The sequence below is a fragment of the Phalacrocorax aristotelis genome, chromosome 1 (assembly GCF_949628215.1).
Source record: "Phalacrocorax aristotelis chromosome 1, bGulAri2.1, whole genome shotgun sequence".
Lineage (NCBI taxonomy): Eukaryota > Metazoa > Chordata > Aves > Suliformes > Phalacrocoracidae > Phalacrocorax > Phalacrocorax aristotelis.
Genome location: NC_134276.1, coordinates 159,695,394 through 159,706,981, shown reverse-complemented (window position 1 = coordinate 159,706,981; position 11,588 = coordinate 159,695,394). Strand labels below are relative to the sequence as shown.

Genomic DNA, 11,588 nt, shown 5'->3' with positions numbered 1-11,588 from the left:
TAGCAACGGCGGCGGCGGTGCCGGAGGGAGCCTCTCCGTGCTCGGCTCCGCGGTGCCGGTGACCTTCCCGGGGCTGCTCGCCGCCCGCCAGGCCGGGGCAGGGCCTCCTCTCCCGGCGGAGAGTGTGCGCCAGGCCCCGGGGAGAGGAGAGGAGGCCGGGCCGGAATCCCCCGTCGCCCCCGGGTCCTTCTGGCCGCCGGCGGGGCCTGTGCGCCGCGCGGCTCGCCGCCGGGGAAGGGGGCGGGGGAAGGCGAGCGGGACGGACGGACGGACGGGGCCGGGCAGCACCTCCGGACAGCACGAAGCAGGGAGCGGGCAGGCCCTGGAACGAGAGCTGGGTGGAGGAAGAGGTAGCCGCCTCGGCGGCGCATCCCGGGAAGAGTGGGGACCTCCCCGCCGCCCTCCTCCTCCTCCTCCCACCGCCAGCAGTTCCTCGTCCCGCGGAGAGTGGAGCCCGCCGGTGCCGCTCCGGCCGGGACCCGCCGGCTGACACCTCCAGAGCGCCGGGCTGCGGGGACGGAGCTGGAGCTTGCCCGCTTGGGGCGAAGGAGGGGGAAGCACCGCTTGGCTGCGCGGGGAGGCGGGCGCTGAGCGCCCGTCCCGGCCGCCCGGGAGCCACCCGGGGAAGGTAAGTGCGTCGTCGGGTCGCTGCAGCTTTTAGAGGCGAGGGGCGGGGGAGGGCGAGGAACAATCGGTGAGTGTCTCCCTTCCAGCAGCCCGGGGGAGGGGGCATCCGAGTCCGGTAGGGCCGGGTGGTGGCTTCATCTCCAGATTTTTAATCCCCACCAGACCCGGAGTTGAAGAGACGCTCAGGCGGAGGCAGGCTTGTCGCTCCCCTGCCACAAAGGGGCACGTCCCCCAGCCGGGGGAGGTTACCCCCCTGGCTCGCACTCCGTTCCCCTCGTGAGTCCCCACGGGTGCCTGTTTACACCGCGCCCCACGCCCCTTTCCTCCGTCCGGGACGCGTTCCCGCTGCGCGGGGGGCTCCAGCCGTGGGGCGGAGGGTGGGGGGACGGGGCCGCCGTCCCGCCCGCCGGGTACCGCCGGCTGCGAGGGGGAGCCGGGTGGGGCCGGGGGCTCGGTGGGTGCCGCCGTGCGGGTGGGAGGGTGTCACGCCGCGGGCCGTGAGCGCCTGGCCCCGCGGCGTGCCCGCCCGCCTGAGCGGGACCAGCCCGCCGGCTCGGGGCGAAGCTGCAGTTTGGCTGGGACGCTGGGGCGGGGAGGGTGGTTTCCCCATCCCCCTCCAGCCTCCCCAGCAAGCCTTCAGCCCCGGGGAGCTCCCTTTTGGGCAGGCTTCTACTATCACCTCCTATCCGAGAACTGTGTCATTTCGATCATTAATCCCTGCTCACCGGGAGGGGGGAAAAATAGCAACTTGCGGCCTCTGTGGAGGTGACACGAAGTTTGACAATGCCTTATGTAACACTTTTTGGAGAGATTCCTCGCTCTTCCGCTGTGCCCAGTTTTGTTTTTAGAAAGCAAGTGATTTCTCTTCTTCGTAGAGCATCAGACAAGAGATCTTTATTTGTGTTTTCACCTGAGTACAGCGTCTTCTGCTTCGTTCAACTTGCAACAGGGGTATTGCTAGACAGCAAATAAAGCCTACTTTTTTCCAACGTTCATTTCTTTTTTAAACTGAAAATTAGCCCGAAGGAGGCATCTGAACAGATGTTACAAGGTCTTACCTTTTTGTGTATTTATTATACTTGGTTTTTATAGCACTCTTAAAATTACTACAGGAAACATTTTCACAGCACTGATTGTCATTTAAGTATTCTGGAAGGTACGGATGCCAGGATGGAAGTGACAATGAATCAAATGTCTTTTAAACATCGTTAGCTTTTTTTATACAATTTCAGTGCTAGAAGGAACAGGAAGCACTGGGCGAAACAAAGTGCTACGTTAAAACCAAACCTGGCAATTGCCAACAGGTCAGCACATTTTATTTAATGAAATCTTCTGGATACAGATTAATCTTCTTTGTACAACATTTTTTTTTCCACTTGTTCAGAAATAGAAACAGAGGGAAATTAGATAAGTGGACTGAAAGGTTGCCTAGATTCCCTGCAGTTTCTGTAAGTGTCTATGTCTTCTACTAAAAAAAAAACCCAACAAAGCTAGTTTCACACATAAAGAAAGACAGGGTAGTGATTTGCCACATATTCTTTAGACTCCTACTGCAAAGGTACACTAGGGGGACTAGTTTGGGTTGTTTTTTTTCCCCCCATTCAGTGGTGAAAATGCACAGACTATTGTAATAAAACCTATGAAATGAAGGCTTTTTTCCTCACTTTATAGAACTCCATTATTATACTGTTTATACTATAAGCTTAGAGGAAAAATTGCATGTTTAAACTCAGGCGGGGAGATCAGGGCAGGGGGAATCTTCTAACAAAGTCATTCTTCTCCCTGCTGCAAATAGAGCTAGGTTATCACAGGTTAGTTTACTTATAAGATCAGAACACGTTAATAAACAGTAAAATGCAAACCCGGAATGTCCTCACTGTCTTGCAGTTTTTTAAAATAGAAAAATGACCAAGGTGGAACAGGTATCTGTAGGCTTTTTGAAAACTGCAAATTGCTGATAGTTATTCCAAGTTTGAAATGTGAAATTCTTATTACTTAGGTGTCCTGTGACAGCACTTGATCAGCAAGGCTGCAAGTCATGTAGAAGCCGCAGTAACTGCAGAGTCTCTGATGGATAATTGGATTGGTAGGTTGTTTTTTATTTTTTTTCTTGTTTTTGTCTTTTAATTGCCCACTGTGGTGGCAGGTTTCTTTTCGCTGTCCTGTTGGTGTTTAATTCTCACAATTTGATTTATGTTGTGTGTTGCATCTTTCCTGTTCAAAGTACATACCCCCTTCTCAGTTGCTGGTAAAGAAAGCATAGCTTGGAGGTATTTGGGTATCAGTAGGTAGCAAGGTTTTTGTGTATATATATCTGAAATATGCATGACAACTTTTTTTCTGCTCTGTTTAGATGACAGAGATTATAAGTTCTCTCAGGTCTGGAGAAATATGCACTGGTTTTGTTTGAAGGAGCACGGAAAATAGTATTACTAATGTGTTGAATTCCCTGTGCCAGCTCTTCAGTCTATAGGAATTTCAGAGTAATGTCTTCAGAAAGCCAAAGTGCAGAGCAGTGGTGAATGACTGCATGTCTGTTGACAGCAATAAGATCTGTTAGAGGCTTGATCTGAAATTTCAGTGTGTAGGACTTAATATTAGCAAAAGTAGTATTCCTTCTGAATGAATTATTTTAGAAAACTGGTAAAACTAGGCATCTCCCACATGCAGTTAAACTGCTGAACTGAAATGTTCTTAAGTGTAATGATTTTGAAGAAACAATCCTCCAAACTATTACTTGTGTGGCTGTTTCTTGCTCAAATGTGTATTTTTTTTTGTTTTGCCTGGAATAAACAATCAGTTGTCAATAGACTCTTACTGGAATACTCTCCTCTTTCATCCTCTGCCTGATTTCCTTTTTGTATGTGTGCCTTTATAAAAGCAATCGTAAAAAACCAAACACACATGTACACAAAACCAACAAAACCCAAGCCATTTTCCCGGATGTTTATAAACTGTTTATAAAGGCTGATAATGGGTAAAATTCATAACCTGACTACAAAGTCTTTGCACTATATGCTAAACTTGTTCTATGTGCAAACCGCTGTCTATGTTGATGGGAGCGCTTGTCTAGATCCAAAACAGGATTCTTTTTTTTTTTTTCTGGCTTGTATGAAAGCCTATGTTAATGAGCTCTTGCCAGCTTTGATTGAAGACCTTTCATTATCTGCATTGGAGTAAATAAAAAAAAAATTCCATTTTAAGGATATGAGATCTCTGGTGTATCGATTTTTCCTATAACCTATATGTGCTGATAACATTAAGATAAAGATGTGCATGAGAAGAGAACTTAGTGGCCAATACAAGTTGGCAGTTGGTTATTCTTCATGAGTTTGTCTCCATTCTCTCCAGAGTTAGCTGTATTGGTTATTTGCCTAATTCTGTGGCTAAAGAACTTTCTGAAAAGTAGTTTTGTGTAAGGAAACATACACACATGAGCACATGCACTATTTTTGCTCTGTTAGTTGTCTGGATTTCTTTTTGTAGTGAATGCTAAATTTTAAAATCAATCATTGTTCATTATCCCACACTTGGCATAATTTAAGAGCTGGAGAGTCAAAACTACCATGAAGGAAGGTAATTTTACTTTTCCTTTTTATTTTTGCTCTTTTGTTGAATCACTAATTTTCCTTGTGCTACAGCCACCTGAAGATAAGGGTTAAGAAATGAGCTTTGTACCTTGTAGGGATTCTGACTCTCTTTGGTGTCACTTGACTCAGTATTTGAAGGTCTATCCCATGTCTTGTCAAAGCTTGTTCAATGCTTGACTGTAGAAGGGGAGTAGTAGAAAATACAAATTCTATTTTATGCGGAAGTTGGTGGCTCAAAAATCAAGGAGAAAATTGCTAGAAAGGATTATCCTGGCCTTGGCACTGACTTTGAAGCAAAACTGCCAAGGCTGGAATCCTTGCTTAAGTGCCATCTGTGTCAGAATTAGAAGCAAACTGTGTAAAATAGTTTCAGTTCCTGTTTTAATTTGCGGATCAGACCAGGTCTGATCTGACAACGGTTATAGTAGTATCCACATCACTGTTCTTTCTGGGATATAGCTGCTATTGCCACAACAATGGAGTTAACTGGGTAGAAGCTGCACTTGAAATTGGCAAGAAGAACCCCAGCAATGTCTATCCAATGCTATAGCAAAAAGCCAGACCTAATCACATAAACCTGATGATGGAGGAAGCTGGAAATCTCAGACGGTGCAGGCAGAATGCAGTTTTCCTCACTAACTTCCACATAAGATAGGTATGCTTGAAAATAATAAAAAAGAAATAGATGTCGTCTTTTAAAGATAGAGTTCACTGTCCTTACGCCTCTCATCTCTTGACCAGTGTTATGAGGAGAGAGATGCCACCACTGCTTTACTGTTCTCCAATGCATTTTTGAGTATTGATGAGTCACTTCCGTTACTCCATGTCTATGCCAATTTTCTATCCTCAGGGAATAGTTGCACACGTTGCTCCCTGAGGGGCAGCTAGTCACGGGCCGTATCAGCTAACGGCGGTGGGCTTTGTTTACCCACGTATCTGTGAAAATTACAGAAATCGTAACAATTTTTGCTCTGATGTTGTTTGGCAAAGCTGGAAGTAGTAGTGCAGAACCATAGCTTTCTGAAATTGGAAGGACAACACCCATATCAGTTTAAACCTGCTTTCACGTTTTGGCACTGATACACTTTTACAAGAGAACTTAAGTTCAGTAAAATTCTTTTTAATCACCCCCCGCTTCCTTCACCAGAAATTTTCTGTGGCTTAAAACTTCCAGTGAAGCTGAGTTGTCACTTTCAGTTGCAGCTTTCAATAGTTCCTCTAAAGTTTATCCCAGAATGTGATACATGCAAAATGCCATCATTTTAGTTGTATGATTAGCTTGTGGATTTTATCTCCTGGTAGGCATTTGATAGCTAAGACTTAGGACTGGGAGAAAACTATGTTATTGAGCAATCTGCATTTAAATGCACAGAAGAAGAATGAAGGATTTTGGTGGGGGGGGGGGGGGAGGAAAAGGAGAGAAAGGGCAAAGAAGGCAAGGAATTGTGGAATTTGATTTAAGGTTTTGGTTTTTTTAAAATATGAAACTCTCTATTTTCTTACAATTTACAGATAGACTTTTGTACCTGTTTAGGGACTTGGAAATGAATTTGTCTATTTGGAGAAAAGAGTGCTCCTCATCCTGGAATAAAAGGTGTTATTGAGTGGCAAAATGGGGGTAGCAAGAAGAATTGTGAACTGTTCAAATGAGAAGTTGTTTCCAGCTGATATTCAGGCTTCTCAGCCCAGCTCCTCCTGGCTAGGTTTCACTTTCCTCCTTTCCCTGATTCCCCTGCTGTGCCCCTGAACCTCAGTCACGTCAGTACTAAATTCCCTTGGTGATTGTTTTCCATTCTGTCTTCAGTTAATGCTGCTGCTAATCAATACTGCAAATGGAATTTTATGTTCAGAAATTACTGGACTTCAATGTATGAATCTGCTTAATTTAATATTTTTCAGGCCGAAGGTACTAGAAAGGTGTGTGCTATTGGATAGAAATAACAAATGAAAACCAATCATTCTAGCATTATTAAATCCCCAACTATATGTTCTTTAGAACATGTTGTTCTAAAGAAAGAATATTAGCTTTCATTTGTTTTCCCACAGAAGGGAGTCCTAGGCTTCCTGTTTTTTTTTTTTTTTTTTTTTTTAATTTTTTAGAAAATGAACTAACATTAACTCTGAGGCTCTGCAAACAGCAGTTAAGTTCTGTATTTCTGTAGTCTCATCTTTTTTCAATCCTAAGACTGGTTCTAGAGTGTGACTCATTTAAACATAGGGAGGTTATCATTCATGTAAGACAAGTCTTCTAAGATAAAATATTGGCTGGTGTGCTTGAGAATTCTTAAATAAGATAAAGATCGTTCCTACTGCTTTAAAATGGTAAGTTGTCTGTATTTTTTGATTTTTCAATGTTGAGTGTACTATACAACTAGATGCTGTTTTTTATCAAAGTAGAGAATTGGAGCATTGAAGAATGAGCTCCCTGTAAAGGTGGACAATTTTTGTTATTATTATTGGAATACTTTATAATTTATGTCCTTGATCTTGGTCTTCCAGGTTAATATCAACTACATTTATGAGAGATCTGTTCCTCTTCAGTTACTCTTCCAAGCAATTGAAATCAGTAGGTGATGATGTTGTAAACAATTTTTAGTACTAGAAAAGTTGCATGTTGACATTAACTTCCATGAAGCAAAAAAATTATCAGTTTAAAGAAATGGTAGAAGCTTTTAGTTTGTTACGTCTTCCTTCGTTGAGATTTATGTTGACAAAATACAGGATGCTACAAATGGAGAAAGGGTGGGGGAATCAATACTGATATTGACTCCACTGGGAGATAGGGCCTACTAGTAACTAAAACAAGCCATTTGGTGATGGGCAGGAAAGAGAGGCTTTTTTACTTGATGTTCGTGATTTGATACCAAGTTTTTCAGGCTACTATCCAGAATGCAACTAGACCAATAATTTGGTCTCTACTATTACCTCAGAGAACAACAATAAGATGTACAAGCTGAGAATGTTTGAGATGGAGCTGTCCTCAACTCATTATCCAGCAACCGTCTTACAGTTTAGATGACTTTAAGAAATAAGCAATGTGTATGAGAATGAATCCACATCCTTCCTTCCATAGTTGCTCTCAGACCTCAGGTGTGAAGCGGAGAGTATACCAACAGTGGCTTAAGTTACCATATTTCTTCCAAACACTGCAGGCTGTCTCCCTTTTCTCTTGTAAATTACAATGCAAGTGCAGCTTCAAGGCTGCTAGACTAAAATAGCGGCTTCTAGCAAACTTCTGGGGTCATTCAAACTTATTTGTTTAGATAAGTGATGCAGATGCTTCTATCATTGGAACACTGCCTTTCCATATGAAGGCATTCCTTTGGGAATGATTCCTCCATGGCCAAAATCAGATCAGTTTCCAGCTGGTTTGGACAGTGGAGAACCGTGCACAGTACTGCCTTGCAATGTGGTTATCAATCTTGGAATTTACATCTCTACTGTTGGTACCCAGACCCTTGCCCCTTGCTTTTGCGTACCTTGCTGGGGCAGTGGGACATAAAAGCTCAACTTGTTCATACTGCCAGTGGCCACTGCTCTCACACCAGTGCTCATACCTGGCACCTGAGGTTTATCAAACTGCATCATATACTGGAAACATCTGAAATACTGTTCAGTAAGGTTAGAACTTCATTTATGTTACAGCTGCCATGTGAATAACCATGCACAGTTGGTGAATGGGCTGAGAAAAAAGATGTTCCTAACATTTTCTTCTTTATCAAGATGAGCAAAAATAGTAATATTGTGTCACTAGTTTGTAAGGAATTGAAAATGATGGCGGTATTTTGCATATGCAGAATAACTTTGCCAATTCTTTAGTCTTAGGCATGTTGTGATAATAAATCCATAGGTTTTTGAATGCTTTACAGAGCAGGTTAGAGTGAGGAAAATGACACTGTAGAAAGATAAACTGCTGCACTGCAGGTGAAGTAATTTGAGCAAAGTAGCCCAAGTGGTTAGTCAAAAAGCAAAGAGCAGAACTCTGGTTTCTTAAGAGTCACTGTCCTGTGCTTTAAGCATGTGAAAACACCACTGACTTTAGCAAGAACTATTGCATAATATAGTTATGCCTTAGATGATAAAACCAAGTCCCTGAGGATACTTGGCGTATAACAATTATTTGTATGCAAATATATAGAATATATGTGCATCTTAAAACAAACAAACAAACAAAGTTAATTGGCAACTGGATAAATGCCAAAATAAACCCTCATAGTAAAATTTACAGATACTCTTTATTGATTTAGAGGCAGTGCTGTGACCAAAGGAAGAAAGGAGTGTGTTTTACTTCTCAAAACCAGAAAAGAGAACAACACTTAAAGGAGAAGAAAATAGGAGAATGCTTGAAGGAGTAAATAAATATATCTTGGTTTTTAAAGGTTGTAGGTTAGTGTTCTTTAAATATATGGAGTTTTATCTATGGCCAGGTGGTGCTAACTGCCTCTAGAGGGAAACTGGCACAGCCACTGCCATTTAGCAGAAGTCACCATAAATGAACATTAAGGAGACCAGTCTCCACTGAATTATTGACACATGCCAACTGGGTTAAAAATGTGGCACTTTTATTGAGGACATAATTTTTTATCAGTTTTGACCAGTGATAAGCAGGGGCAGGCACAGAAGCTGTCTGAAGAGGTGGCCACTGCCGTGTTTGTATGGCATGTATCCCTTGGTGCTGCTGGGCAAATTTCTTAAGGGTGAAGGGACAGAGAGAAATGAAGGAGAGAGAAACAGTGATGAGATAAATCCATATTCAACATGTGTCTGAAGGTGGTGTAGTGTGATACAGAACAAATTTTTTGGAAGACCTGTTTGTCCTAAAGCTCTTCAAATTTTTCATAGGTGAGGTTCTTCCCTTCTTGTTCTCAGACTAAAAAATATTGTATTATAGGTCAGTAATAAAGATTTCTGGACCTGCAGTTAGTATTAAGAATTCTCTGAAGTAATTAATTTTGCAGCATATTTTTTTTAATTAAAAATGTAAACATGGCACTTTGGGACATGGTAAAGGAGGCATGGTGGTGTTGGGTTGACGGTTGGACTTGATCATCTTAGAGGTCTTTTCCAACCTTAATGATTCTATGATATTTCATTTTCTGTGCTTGCGTTTTGTTCCTCAGTTTCATTCATCCTGCAATTGGACATTGGTATATTGAGAAAGGCCTGAGTTTGGTTTTTTCTAAATTTTTTTTTCTTCTTTGTTTTTCTTCTTTCTTTTCCTTTCTCCTAGGCTTTCATATTTTAAGTTGCTATATATGAAGGCAATATGATTTGGGAAAACATCTTGACTTTTCTGGTTGCAATAGTGGAATTACGAATGTAGCATAGAAAGCGGTTATTTCTTCATGTTACTAAAATGCCTAGAAGCTTTGGTTGAGAGAGGGCTCCCCTCATGCTGGGTAGAGCACAAATACACAGGCACTGTGTTTATGGAATAGGAAGGCTGGTATAAAACAGCAATATAAATACTGGTGTGTGGCTGGAAATTTTCAGACACAGCAGTGCTTTCAGAGAATCACAGAATGGTTGAGGTTGGAAGGGAGCTCTAGAGGTCATCTGTTCCACCTCCCTTGCTCAAGCAGAGCCACCTAGAGAAGGTTCTGCAAAACTATGTCCAGATGGCTTTTGAATATCTCCAAAGCGGGAGACTCCACAACCTCTCTGGACAACCTGCGCCATTGCTCAGTTACCCTCGCAGTAAAAAAAGCGTTTCCTGAAGTTCAGAGGGAACCTCCTGTGTGTCAGTTTGTGCCCACTGTCTCTTCTCCTGTCACTGAACACCGCTGAGAAGGATCTGGCTCCATCTTCTTTACACTTGCTTTCTGATGCTTATTTTTGACAACCCTCACCAGTTTCAGCTCCAGGTGGGCTCTGGCTTTCCTGACTGCGTTTCTGCATGCTCAGGCAGCGTGTCTGTATTCTTCCCAGGTTACCGGTCCCTGCTTCCACCTTTTGTATACTTTATTTTTGTGTTTGAGTTTTGCCAGGATCTCCTTGTTCATCCATGCAGGCTTCCTGGCATTTTTGCCTGACTTCCTGCTCATTGGGATGAATGGTTCTTGAGCTTGGACGAGGTGATCTGTGAGTTTCAACCAGCTTTCTTGGACCCCTCTTCCCTCCAGGGCCCTGTCCCATGGGACTCTTTCAATCAGATCCCTGGGGAGTCCAAAATCTGCTATCCTGAAGTCCAGGGCTGTGATCTTGTTCTTTGCCCTGCTCTCTCCTGTCAGGATCCTGAACGTCACCATAGTCACTGCAACTTAAGGCTGCCTTTGACCATCATATCCCCAAGGAGCCTTTCCTTGTCTGTTAGTGTAAGGTACAGCACAGCACCTCTCATTGTTGGCTCCTCTTGTCACTTGGGTCAGGAATTTGTCATCAGTGCTCTCCAGGAACACTTATGCCTGGTTGTGTTTTCCTTCCTGTAGGTATCAGGGGCATTTAAATCCCCACTGAAGACCAGGGCCTGTCAGTGTGAGGTTGCCTCTACCTGTCTGTTCTTCTTGGTCAGGTGGCCTGTAGCGGATGCCCACTACAATGTCACCCATACTGGTCTGCTCTTTAATCCTTACCCATAAGCTCTCAGTTAGCTCATCATCCGTGCCCAGGCAAAGCTCTGTGCATTCCAGCTGCTGTCTCACATAAAGGGTGACTCCACCTCCTTGTGTTTCTGACACATTCTTCCTAAAGAGCCTGTATCCCTCCGTTGCAGCACTCTGGTCATGCAAGCCGTCCCACCATGTCTCTGTCATCCCAACAAGGTCATAGCCTTGAAACTTTGTGTTTATTCATGCAAAAAAAGAAAATTCCACAAATGATGGAAGAAATTCAGATAAAAGCACTGTTTTTGCCAGTATAACTGTGACTACTGTGGCAGCTTCTGCTAGCCAAGTTACGTCAATCAACAGTCACTTTTCACACCATCAACCAACATCGCTGGGGTGTCAGAAATTCCCAAAGTGAGAAACCATTCCTGCCCAAAAGAGCTTACAAAATACAGAAGTAAGAGTGTGCTGAAGTGTTTGAAAACTGAGAGTTAGTAAGTACTTTCCTTTTTAAAATTTTTTTTTTAGATTGTACTTTTAATCTCAATAATTTGTTATTTGAATAATACTGGCTTATTTGTTGATGGTATTGTTTGTTAAATGTCTTTGGTAAAAATAAAATCTGTATTCCTATGTTGTGATCTACTGGAAGCAGCAACATGGGACAGTTCTGAAAAAAATCCACTGTAGTCCTGGGTCATAACTGATTTTCTCTGTCAGGTTACATTGTTTTTTAATTGCTGTGGTATTCTAAGTACATTTTTATATTTGACTTGTACAATTTTATTTTAGCCCTTCCAATAGTATATAACAATTTTTTTAGACT

At 43.0% G+C, this 11,588-nt stretch overlaps 1 protein-coding gene across 1 annotated transcript in view; it reads left to right on the top strand.

The window, feature by feature from the left end:
• The first annotated feature begins 517 nt into the window (after positions 1-517).
• Positions 518-11,588, top strand: part of LARGE1 (LARGE xylosyl- and glucuronyltransferase 1) — a 291,443-nt gene continuing 280,372 nt past the window's right edge. Inside the window, exons 1-2 of the mRNA XM_075075860.1 lie at positions 518-628; positions 2,627-2,713. The gene's annotated coding sequence lies outside the window, so the exon portion shown is untranslated. The remainder of the gene's footprint in view (positions 629-2,626; positions 2,714-11,588) is intronic.